We start from the raw sequence: 13,999 nt of genomic DNA on the forward strand, positions 1-13,999 counted from the left end.
AGTGGTCGGGCATTGAGTCTCACTCAACTTCAGACCTTGTAACACAGGCACGAACCCTTTCTTTGACTGGTCCAGTTTGAACTTCTTCAAAATCTTATCAAGGTATGTGCTTTATGAAAGTCCAATTAAGCGTCTTGATCTATCTCTATAGATCTTGATGCCCAATATATAAGTAGCTTCACCGAGGTCTTTCATTGAAAAACTTTTATTCAAGTATCCTTTTATGCTATCCAGAAATTCTATATCATTTCCAATCAACAATATGTCATCCATATATAATATTAGAAATGCTACAGAGCTCCCACTCACTTTCTTGTAAATACAGGCTTCTCCAAAAGTCTATATAAAACCATCTGCTTTGATCACACTATCAAAACGTTTATTCCAACTCCGAGAGGCTTGCACCAGTCCATTAATGGATCACTAGAGCTTGCACACTTTGTTAGCATCCTTTGGATCGACAAAACCTTCTGGTTGCATCATATACAACTCTTCTTCCAGAAATCCATTCAGGAATGCAGTTTTGACATCCATTTGCCAAATTTCATAATCATAAAATGCGGCAATTGTTAACATGATTCGGACAAACTTAAGCATCGCTACGGGTGAGAAAGTCTCATCGTAGTCAACTCGTTGAACTTGTCGAAAACCTTTCACAATAAGTCGAGCTTTGTAGACAGTAACATTACCGTCAGCGCTAGTCTTCTTCTTGAAGATCCATTTATTATCGATGGCTTGCCGATCATCGCGCAAGTCAACCAAAGTCCACACTTTGTTCTCATACATGGATCCCATCTCAGATTTCATGGCCTACAACCATTTTGCGGAATCTGGGCTCATCGTCGCTTCCTCATAGTTTGTAGGTTCATTATGGTCTAGTAACATGACATCCAGAACAGGATTACCGTACCACTCTGGTGCGAATCTTACTCTGGTTGACCTACGAGGTTCAGTAGTAACTTGATCTGAAGTTTCATGATCACTATCATTAGCTTCCTCACTAATTGGTGCAGGAATCACTGGAACTGATTTCTGTGATGAACTACTTTCCAATTCGGAAGAAGGTACATTTACCTCATCAAGTTCCACTTTCCTCCCACTCACTTCTTTCGAGATAAACTCCTTCTCTAGAAAGGATCCATTCCTGGCAACGAATATCTTGCCTTCGGATCTGTGATAGAAGGTGTACCCAACAGTCTCCTTTGGGTATCCTATGAAGACACATTTCTCTGATTTGGGTTCGAGCTTATCAGGTTCAAGCTTTTTCACATAACTTTAAGAAACGACAACTTGGGTTTCTTGCCAAACCACAGTTCATAAGGTGTCGTCTCAATGGATTTAGATGGTGCCCTATTTAATGTGAATGCAACCGCCTCTAAAGCATAACCCCAAAACGATAGCGGTAAATCAGTAAGAGACATCATAGATCGCACCATATCTAATAAAGTGTGGTTACGACGTTCGGACACACCATTACGCTGTGGTGTTCCAGGTGGCATGAGTTGTGAAACTATTCCACATTGTTTCAAATGAAGACCAAACTCGTAACTCAAATATTCTCCTCCACGATCAGATCGTAGAAACTTTATTTTCTTGTTATGATGATTTTCCACTTCACTCTGAAATTCTTTGAAACTTTTCAAATGTTTCAGACTTATGTTTCATCAAGTAGATATACCCATATCTACTCAAATCATCTGTGAAGGTCAGAAAATAATGATACCCGTCGCGAGCATCAACACTCATCGGACCGCATACATCGGTATGTATTATTTCCAACAAGTCTTTTGCTCGCTCCATAGTTCCGGAGAATGGAGTCTTAGTCATCTTTCCCATGAGGCATGGTTTGCAAGTATCAAGTGATTCATAATCAAGTGATTCCAAAAGCCCATCAGCATGGAGTTTCTTCATGCGCTTTACACCAATATGACCTATATAGCAGTGCCACAAATAAGTTGCACTATCATTATTAAACTTATATCTTTTGGCTTCAATACTATGAATATGTGTATCACTACTATCGAGATTCAACAAAAATAGACCACTCATCAGGGGTGCATGACCATAAAAAATATTACTCATATAAATAGAATAACCATTATTCTCAGATTTAAACTAATAACTGTCTCGCATCAAACAATATCCATATATAATGTTCATGCTCAACGTTGGCACCAAATAACAATTATTCAGGTCTAAAACTAATCCCGAAGGTAGATGTAGAGGTAGCATGCCGACGGCGATCACATCGACTTTGGAACCATATCCCACGCGCATCGTCACCTTGTTCTTAGCCAATCTTCGCTTAATCCGTAGTCCCTATTTCGAGTTGCAAATATTAGCAAGAGAACCAGTATCGAATACCCAGGTACTACTGCGAGCATTAGTAAGGTACATATGAATAACATGTACATCATATAAACCTTTGTTCACTTTGCCATCCTTCTTATCCGCCAAATACTTGGGGCAGTTCCGCTTCCAGTGACCAGTTCCTTTGCAGTAGAAGCACTCAGTCTCAGGCTTAGGTCCAGACTTGGGCTTCTTCACTTGAGCAGCAACTTGCTTACCGTTCTTCTTGAAGTTCCCCTTCTTCCCTTTGCCCTTCTTCTTGAAACTGGTGGTCTTGTTAACCATCAACACTTGATGATCCTTCTTGATTTCTACCTCCGCAGCTTTTAGCATCGCGAAGAGCTCGGGAATTTTCTTATCCATCCCTTGCATATTATTGTTCATCACGAAGCTTTTGTAGCTTGGTGGCAGTGATTGAAGAACTCTGTCAATGACACTATCATCAGGAAGATTAACTCCCAGGTGAGTCAAGTGGTTGTGGTACCCAGACATTCTGAGTATATGTTCACGGATAGAACTATTCTCCTCCATCTTGCAGCTATAGAACTTATTGGAGACTTCATGTCTCAATCCGTGCATTTGCTTGAAATATTAACTTCAACTCCTGGAACATCTCATATGCTCCATGACGTTCAAAATGTTGTCGAAGTGCCGGTTCTAAGCCGTAAAGCATGGCACACTGAACTATCGAGTAGTCATCAACACGTGACTGCCAGGCATTCACAATGTCTGCAGTTGCTGGCGCGGGTGGTACACCTGGCGGTGCTTCCAGGATGTAATTCTTCTGTGCAGCAATGAGGATAATCCTCAAGTTACGGACCCAGTCCGTGTAGTTCCTACCATCATCTTTCAACTTAGCTTTCTCTAGGAACGCATTAAAATTCAACGGAACAGTAGCACGGGCCATTTATCTACAACAACATAGACATGCAAAATGCTATCAGGTACTAAGTTCATGATAAATTAAAGTTCAATTAATCATATTACTTAAGAACTCCCACTTAGATAGACATCCGTCTAATCATCTAAGTGATCATGTGATCCATATCAACTAAACCATGTCCGATCATCACGTGAGATGGAGTAGTTTTCAATGGTGAACATCACTATGTTGATCATATCTACTATATGATTCACACTTGGCCTTTTGGTCTCAGTGTTCCGAGGCCATATTTGTATATGCTAGGCTCGTCAAGTTTAACCCGAGTATTCTGCATGTGCAAAACTGGCTTACACCCGTTGTATGTGAACGTAGAGCTTATCACACCCGATCATCATGTGGTGTCTCGGCACGACGAACTGTCGCAACGGTGCATACTCAGGGAGAACACTTATACCTTGAAATTTAGTGAGAGATCATCTTATAATGCTACCGTCGAACTAAGCAAAATAAGATGCATAAAGGATAAACATCACATGCAATCGATATAAGTGATATGATATGGCCATCATCATCTTGTGCCTTTCATCTCCATCTCCAAAGCACCATCATGATCACCATCGTCACCGGCGCGACACCTTGATCTCCATCATAGCATCGTTGTCATCTCGCCAACTATTGTTTCTACGACTATCGCTACCGCTTAGTGATAAAGTAAAAACAATCACATGGCGATTGCATTGCATACAATAAGGCAACAACCATAAGGCTCCTGCCAGTTGCCGATAACTTATAGAAAACATGATCATATCATACAACAATTTATATATCATCACGTCTTGGCTATATCACATCACAACATGCCCTGCAAAAACAAGTTAGACGTCCTCTACTTTGTTGTTGCAAGTTTTACGTGGCTGTTACGGGATTGGCAAGAATCGTTCTTACCTACGCATCAAAAACCACAAAGATTTTTCGCCAAGTGTGTTGTTTTAACCTTCAACAAGGACCGGGCGTAGCCACACTCGATTCAACTAAAGATGGAGAAACAGACACTCACTAGCCACGTGTGTGCGAAGCACGTCAGTAGAACCAGTCTCACGTAAGCGTACGCGTAATGTCGGTCTGGGCCGCTTCATCCAACAATACCGTCGAATCAAAGTATGACATGATGGTAAGTAGTATGACTATTATCGCCCACAACTCTTTGTGTTCTACTCGTGAATATAACATCTACGCATAGACCTGACTCTGATACCACTATTGGGGAACGCAGTAATTTTTAAAAAATTCATACGATCACGCAAGATCTATCTAGGTGATGCATAGGAACGAGAGGGGAGAGTGTTGTCTACGTACCCTCATAGACCGAAAGCGGAAGCCTTATGACAACACGGTTGATTTAGTTGTACGTCTTCATGATCCGACCAATCCTAGCACCAAACATATGGCACCTCCGTGATCTGCACACGTTCAGCTCGGTGACGTCCCACGAACTCTAGATCCAGCTGAGGTCGAGGGAGAGTTTCGTCAGCACGACGGCGTGATGACGGTGTTGATGAAGTTACCGACGCAGGGCTTCCCCTAAGCACTACAATGATATGACCAAGGTGGAAATCCATGGAGGGGGCACCGCACACGGCTAAACAATCAACTTGTGTGTCTATGGGGGTTCCGGTAACCTCCCGGTACTCTGGAAAATGCCCGAACTCATCTGAAACCTTTCCGGTGTCCAAACATAGCCTTCCTATATATCGATCTTTATGTCTCGACCATTTCGAGACTCCTTGTCATGTCCGTGATCACGTCCGGGACTCCTAACAACCTTCGGTACATCAAAACACATAAACTCATAGTACCGATTGTCATCGAACGTTACGCGTGCGGACCCTACGGGTTCGTGAACTATGTAGACATGACCGAGACTCACTTCCGGTCAATAACCAATAGCAGAACCTGGATGCTCATATTGGTTCCTACATATTCTACGAAGATCTTTATCGGTCAAACCGTATAACAACATATGTTGTTCCCTTTGTCATCGGTATGTTACTTGCCCGAGATTCGATCATCGATATCTCAATACCTAGTTCAATCTCGTTACCGGCAAGTCTCTTTACTCGTTCCGTAATGCATCATCCCGCAACTAATTCATTAGTCACATTGGTTGCAAGGCTTATAGTAATGTGCATTACCGAGAGGGCCCAAAGATACCTCTCTGAAACGCAGAGTGACAAATCCTAATCTCGATCTATGCCAACCCAACAAACACCATTGGAGACACCTGTAGAGCATCTTTATAATCACTCAGTTATGTTGTGACGTTTGATAGCACACTAAGTGTTCCTCCGGTATTCTGGAGTTGCATAATCTCATAGTCATAGAACATGTATAAGTCATGAAGAAAGAAATAGGAATAAACTAAACGATCATAGTGCTAAGCTAACGGATGGGTCAAGTCAATCACATCATTCTCTAATGATGTGATCCCGTTCATCAAATGACAACACATGTCTATGGCTAGGAAAATTAACCATCTTTAATTAACGAGCTAGTCAAAGTTGAGGCATACTAGTGACACTCTGTTTGTCTATGTATTCGCACATGTATTAAGTTTCCGGTTAATACAATTCTAGCATGAATAATAAACCTTTATCATAATATAAGGAAATATAAATAACAACTTTATTATTTCCTCTAGGGCATATTTCTTTCAAACATACCCTGCAAAAACAAGTTAAACGTCCTCTACTTGTTGTTGCAAATTTTACGTGGCTGCTACGGGTTTAGCAAGAACCGTTCTTACCTATGCATCAAAAACCACAACGATTTTTCATCAAGTGTGTTGTTTTAACCTTCAACAAGGACCGGGCATAGTCACACTTGATTCAACTAAAGTTGGAGAAACAGACACCCACTAGCCACCTGTGTGCGAAGCACGGCGGTAGAACCAGTCTCATGAACGCGGTCATGTAATGTCAGTCTGGGCCGCTTCATCAAACAATACCGCTGAATCAAAGTATGACATGCTGGTAAGCAGTATGATTATTATCACCCACAACTCTTTGTGTTCTACTCGTGCATATAACATCTACGCATAGACCTGACTCGGATGCCATTGTTGGTGAACACAGTATTTCAAAAATATTATCTACGATCACGCAAGATCTATCTATGTGATCCATAGCAACGAGCGGGAGAGTGTGTCCACGTACCCTCGTAGACCGAAAGCAGAAGCGTTAAGTAACGCGGTTGATGTAGTCGAACGTCTTCACGATCCAACTGATCAAGTACCGAACGCACGACACCTCCGTGATCTGCACACGTTCAGCTCGGTGATGTCCCTCGTACTCTTGATCCAGCTGAGGCCAAGGGAGAGTTTCGTCAGCACGATGGTGTGGTGACGGTGATGATGAAGTTACGGACGCAGGGCTTCGCCTAAGCACTACGACAATATGATCGAGGTGAAAATCTGTGGAGGGGGGCACCGCACACGGCTAAGAATCAACTTGTGTGTCTATGGGGTGCCCCCTCCCCCGTATATAAAGGAGGGGAGGATGGGGCCGGCCAGCCTCATGGTGCGCCCCCAAGGGGGGAATCCTACTCCTACTAGGAATAGGTTCCCCCCTTTCCTAGTCCTAATAGGAGGGGGGAAGGGGAAGAGGAGAAGAAGGAAAGGGGGACCGCCCCCTCCCAATTCGAATTGGGATTGGGGGGTGGCGCCCCTCCTCTTGGCTGCCTCCTCTCTCTTCCACTAAAGCCCATGTAGGCCCATTAAGCCCCCGGGGGGTTCCGGTAACTCATCGGTACTCCGGAAAATACCCGAACTCATCTAAAACCTTTCCGGTGTCCAAACATAGCCTTCCAATATATCAATCTTCATGTCTCGATCACATGTGGGACTCTGAATAACCTTCGGTTCATCCAAACACATAAACTCATAATACCGATCGTCATCGAACCTTAAGCATGCGGACCCTACGGGTTCGAGAACTATGTAGACATGACCGAGATTCATCCCTGGTCAATAACCAATAGGGGAACCTAGATGCTCATATTGGCTCCCACATATTCTACAAAGATCTTTGTCGGTCAAACCGCATAACAACATACGTTGTTCCCTTTGTCATCGGTATGTTACTTGCCCGAGATTCAATCGTCGGTAACTCAATACCTAGTTCAATCTCATTATCGGCAAGTCTCTTTACTCGTTCCGTAATGCATCATCCCGTAACTAACTCATTAGTCACATTGCTTGCAAGGCTTATAGTGATTTGCTTTACTGAGAGGGCCCAGAGATACCTCTCCGACAATCGGAGTGACAAATCCTAATCTCGATCTATGCCAACTCAACAAACACCATCGGAGACACCTGTAGAGCATCTTTATAATCACCTAGTTATATTGTGACGTTTGATAGCACACTAAGTGTTCCTCCGGTATTCGGGAGTTGCATAATCTCATAGTCATAGGAACATGTATAAGTCATGAAGAAAGCAATAGCAACAAACTAAACGACCATCATGCTAAGCTAACGGATGGGTCTTGTCAATAACATAATTCTCTAATGATGTGATCCCGTTAATCAAATGACAACTCATGTCTATGGTTAGTAAACTTAACCATCTTTGATTAATGAGCTAGTCAAGTAGAGGCATACTAGTGACACTCTGTTTGTCTATGTATTCACACATCACTACAAAAAAATACACTTCCGTGATGATACATGTTTGTCACAGTAGGTCACGTTTTCTGTCATGCATGTACATTTATGACAAATTTATGACAGAATCAAGATAGTCATACCTATGTTGTCGTAGACGTGTTCCATGACATTACCAAAATTATCATCATAGAAGTGTCCACTTCCATGACGATAAATCGCGCGCCATAGAAGTGCTTTCGTCAAGGGTGACCGACACATGGCATCGACCATAACGGCTTGCCGTTAAGCTATCGGGTGCGGTTTTGGATCCGATAACCCGTTAACAACCCGGACCAATGGGGATTTCCCATGTGTAAAATTCTCATTGGCCGACGGAACCACGTGTCAGCTCCTCGTTGGGACAGATGTCATCCACTCATTGGACGGGAGGCGCCTATGATATGTCGACACGTGGCACGGCCCAATAGAGGCCCATTCCGGTGAAAAGGCCGGCCCAACTAAAGGCCCAGCATGTTTTTTCAGACACTAGTTGGCTGGCCCGTTAATAGCATGCCATGTTTTGGGTCAAATTGAGGCCCATATTAGATCAGGCCCGTTCATAGCCTGCCGAGTTTTGGGCCAAATTACGACCCATATCGGATCAGGCCCGTTAACAAGCCACTGTACCTTTGGGCCCATTCTAAGACATGTTTGTATTTCAGCCTGTTAAATGCCCGTTTACCAGTTCGGCCGGACAATAGTTTCAGCCTGTTAGCGGCCCATGGAGTATTTGGGACGTTGTCGGCCTGGTTTAACTTTAGGCCATTTAACAGCCCATGCAGAAACTGGGCTATTTCTTGTCCGAAGTAACTTTATGCCTCTTAATGGCCTGTAGTCTTCATGGATAAATTTCAGCCCAACTGGCCTATCGTCCTGCTAATGGCCCGCGTAACAGTTGGGCCTAATTACAGCCCGCGTTGGATCTGGCCTGCTTACAGCCCATCTGATAATGGCCCGTGAAACTTTTGGGCCTATGGCCCACGTGGATACCGGCCTGCTTAAAGCCCATAATTTTATTGGGCCAAACAAGCCCGAGATATATTTTGGCATGTTAACTGCTCGTCCTTTTTGGGCCCAACATGGGCCTTAGGCAGTTTCGACATGTATTTGCCTGTGAATTTTTTGGCTCAACGCTAGCCCAATCTAGGTTTTAGCCTGTTAAAAGCCCATGGTTTCTCTGGCCCAGCTGGCCAGAAATTTACTCGACCTGTTAAAGGCGGGAAACTACTATAGGGTTAGACCTGCTAATGGCCCAAGATGATTATAGGCCCACGTTTTGGCCCATATGAGTAACGGGCCGGCCTGAAGACCGACAACACTGAGATCCACTGAACCTTCCAGCCTAAATTATAGCATATCGACCAAAGAATAAACCTAGACTATACAATAAAGAAATTACGACATATTACATCCACTGGGAATCAAAGTTCGCTATCGGTGATAATAAAGCGCAGCATGACCGCGGATTACATATACTGGGCATCAAAGGTCGCCACCAGTGCATTAAACACGTCGACAAAAGAATATACAAAACTGAGAGCACTTCAGAAGGCACTAGGCCCGGCAAGGTCGGGCCCCGCAAGCAGCCGAACAAGCTGATGAGACCTCAGTTGTGTCAACGATAGATGCTTCATCCCTAGCTGTATGGCACCATAGTGCACACGGGAGTCCCCTGACATCTTCATTATATCTTTGACTTCAAGTCGGAGCTGAGTTGAAGCAAGCCTTTCCGCTTTAAGATGAGACTGAAGAAGTTGAACTGATTGAGGCAGCGACTGCACAGAGGTTGTCTCACACATGCTGGTGAGTAGCTTCAACTCACTGTCTTCATCAAGACAGGACCTTGGGGTCATCTCGTTGTCCTCAAGATGGTTTGGCTCACTATCTTCCCTAAAATTCTGCCTGGCATAAGAGACACGACTCTGAAAGAGAAATAAGGAGACACGTAATAGGTTTCACAATTATATAAGCAAGTAAATGGATCTATTCTGCATAAGGATTATGTTTTTACAACTACAATTTAAAACTGGTAGTTGTTGCAAACATCCAATCAGATGTAAACTGCAAAGTAAACAGCAGTGGAGGAAATGATGCCTATCCAAATCTATACTAGAACAATGTTTGAAGGCTTGAGAAGGATGAACTTACATTACATGTTAACATGGGCTGGACAAAGCCCTTCTCCATGTTGATGGAAGGATAATTCAATAAATTCCCCAAAGAAAATTCTTTATAAGCGTTGCCATTATTCTACATTTTGCAAAGAGTAAATATAGATCAAATAATATTGGAAGAAATAGAGGATAATGAAGCTCAGGTGCAGACTGATGATACATAATCAAATAGAAATTAATTAAGTATAGCGTTACAAGGCAAAAGGTACTGACAAGAGGAATGCAGACATCAGCGTGTGCAGTGGCATTGGCTTTATTCAACATTTTGGTAAGAGTAAATGTAGATATGATAATTTGGAGAAAGTGGAGGGCAGGGCAGATAAGATGCAGAGTAATGCTAGACAATCAACTATCACGCGATGCAAGTACAGTGATACCACCATCGTCCATTATTACTTGTCGCTCAAATGGATGTATCTAGCAATATTAAGTTCTAAATACATCCAATTTATCAACAATTAATTCGATACAGAGGGAGTACATGACAACAGGTACTTACATGAGCAATCCAAAACTTCATAACCATTGTGTTAATTCTACATTTATCTAAGAGTAAATATAGATCTTATAATTTCAAGAAAAGGGAGGATAAAGAAGCGAACATTTACAGTGATGCTACATAATCAAACAACAATGAGTGTAAGTATGCTGACAAAGGGCAATGCAGAGCCCAGTATTGTCGTGAGATCCTATGATCCTTTGAGCAAGGAGATTCATCTGAAATTAGTTTTCATACAAGAGATAAAGTAAGGCACATGCAGAAATTTAGGAGTTCAAATTTTGAATTAATATCGTAGACAGTACCTGATGCTGGGCTCTCTGCAGTTCTAATAGAAGTTTGGCCACTGGAGTAGGGGTAAAGTCTGGTATAGTTGGGCCTATGTTTTCTGTGGCTGCTGATCTCTCCGATTTAACAGGTATCACTACCTTTTCCAAATACCTTGTTTGTACCCCTTGAGGATCTGCACTCACCCTCTTCCTTTTGGACATCTATTACGAAAGAACAACATTTGACTGGAAAAACATAGTATAACGACACATGGAATAGGTACAGAAAATGGATAGGTATGGCATATACTCATATATGATGCTTAAACTAAGCAGATGGTGTAACAAAGTAGAAGTAATGCAAGAGGTGATAACCCGCAAGTATACGGGATAGTTGTAGCCTATTTCAATAAGTAAGAGTGTCGAACCCAACGAGGATCTAAAGGTAGAACAAATACTCTCTCAAGTCCTATCGGCCACTGATACGACTCTACGCACGCTTGACGTTCGCTTTACCTAGAACAAGTATGAAACTAGAAGTACTTTATAGGTGTTGTTGGATAGGTTTGCAAGATAATAAAGAACGCGTAAATAAAAACTAGGGGCTGTTTAGATAAAGATGCAATAAAGTAAATATAGCGAGTGTGGAAAAGTGGTGGTAGGAGTTGTGAGATTGTCCCTAAGCAATTGACTATGTTACTAAACCGGTAATCACTATTGCAATTCTATTTGAGGGAGAGGCATAAGCTAACATACTTTCTCTACTTGGATCATATGCACTTATGATTGGAACTCTAGCAAGCATCCGCAAATACTAAAGATTCATTAAGGTAAAACCCAACCATAGCATTAAAGTATCAAGTCCCCTTTATCCCATACGCCATAATCCCCTTACTTGGGTTTGTGTTTCAGTCACTCACGCAACCCACTATAAGCGAATCATGAACGCATTGCAACATCCTACATCGGGAATCCCTCACGCTTGCGCGACACGGAGGGCACAATAGGACAGCACCAATAATAAAACATGCAACTCAAACCAATAATAGCAATTCATCAATCACCGATAGGACAACGAAAATCTACTCAGACATCATAGGATGGTAACACATCATTGGAAAATAATATGAAGCATAAAGCACCATGTTCAAGTATAGGGTACAGCGGGTTGCGGGAGACTGGACCGCTGGATATAGATGGGGGAAGGTGATGGAGATGTTGGTGAAGATGATGGAGGTGTTGGTGAAGATCGCGGTTATGATGATGGCCCCCGGCAGCGTTCCGGCGCCACCGGAAGCAAGGGGCAGAGGGGACCCCTTCTTCTTCTTCTTCCTTGACCTCCTACCTAGATGGGAGAAGGGTTTCCCCTCTGGTCCTTGGCTCCCATGGCGTGGGAGGGGCGAGAGCCCCTCCGAGATTGGATCTATCTCTCTGTTTCTGCGTTCTCAGATTCTACCCCTTCACCGTTTCTTAAATATCCGGAGATCCGTAACTCCGATTGGGGTGAATCTTTCGCCCAGATCTTTCTCATAAAATTAGCTTTCTTTCGGCAAAAGAAGAGCATCAACCGCCTTACGGGGGGGCCAGGAGAGTCCAGGGCGCGCCTGCCTCCTGGGGCGCACCCCCTATCTCCTGGCCTCCTCGGGCACCGTCTTGCGTTGATTTTACTTCCCAAAAATCACAAATATTCCAAAAAAAATCTCCATCCGTTTTTATCCCGTTTGGACTCCGTTTGATATTGGCTTTCTGCGAAATAAAAAACATGCAACAGACAGGAACTGGCACTGGGCACTGGATCAATATGTTAGTCCCAAAAAACAGTATAAAAAGTTGCCAAAAGTATATGAAAGTTGAATAATATTGGCATGGAACAATCAAAAATTATAGATACGATGGATACGTATCAAGAGGCCAGATGCAAAATATGTGCAACCAATACAACCTTGCCAAGTTAGAGCAAACACCTTGATGGGTGAATAAGATATGCCATCCTCCACCATGCCAAGTTTGTTAGCCAGTGGATTGTTCCGCAATATTCCTCTCGTGCGCCCATTCTCTTATTCATTTTGATAATGTTCAATACCTGACATGCATGAAAACATAAAAACAAGTGAGATTATCTTTGTAATGCAGAAGTGACTCTAATCCAACACTTCCTCCCTGTAAACCACTTTGTGCTATCTCCGCAATTCTTCTAAGAGGTGCCATGCATGCTATAATTTGGTATGTGCATTAATATAATGTGGCCTACTACTGAAAATATGATAGCTCCAGAAGTGATGATACTTCACAGATGACAACTTCAACATATAGTAAAGAAGAACAAGTCGACCTGATCTGACAGACTCAAAATATACTAAGGGAGAATAATTCGACCTGACCAGTCGACCGCAAGAGAAGAGGACCATCTTAAAGAAGAGTAGAAGAGCAAGCAGATTGAAGATATCACAAGTCTTTCTATACAATGTCGGTTGGCCACCCATGATGAACCAGAGCGCACAGAGAAATACTATTCCTTTCGGTCTCTCCATATGTGGCTCACATGCATTTCGAAGCTAAAGTAGGAACATTTAGCTGACCAATTAAACATCTCTCAGTTTTACTAATATCATATTTGAATTTGTACAACTAAGCTTGTTTAGCTCGATGGGTGGAGCAGTGCTATTACGACACGAACCACGTAGGCTGATCATGGTCATCATAAAATGGGGAAACCGTTAGCATGATGAGTATGGTGTTGACCGTGGTAGTGGGATGGCAGATCTGAAGCTGCAAACCGCACAAAGGGTAGTTAGCAACTGATGTTTGCTTTGAAATAACAACTAAGATTTGGTATGGACAAGAAAGTACAGTCAACAAGTGACAAAGAAATGCAATTCTGCTATCTCTCTATATGCCGCAACATGCATTTGGAAACTCAAGTGGGACCTTTAGCTAACCAATTAAATGTGTCTGTTAACTAATATCAGTATCATATCACAATCATATTTGAACAACTAAGCTTTTGAATTTTGAGTGTTGTGTTGTTTAGCTTGAAGGTTGGAGTAATTCTAGTATGACAGAAAGAACGTACACAGATCATAGTAGAGTAGATAAAAGGGGAAAACCCTAAGCATCAAGAGT

Source organism: Triticum aestivum, chromosome 7B (assembly GCF_018294505.1).
Source record: "Triticum aestivum cultivar Chinese Spring chromosome 7B, IWGSC CS RefSeq v2.1, whole genome shotgun sequence".
In the NCBI taxonomy this organism is placed as follows: domain Eukaryota; kingdom Viridiplantae; phylum Streptophyta; class Magnoliopsida; order Poales; family Poaceae; genus Triticum; species Triticum aestivum.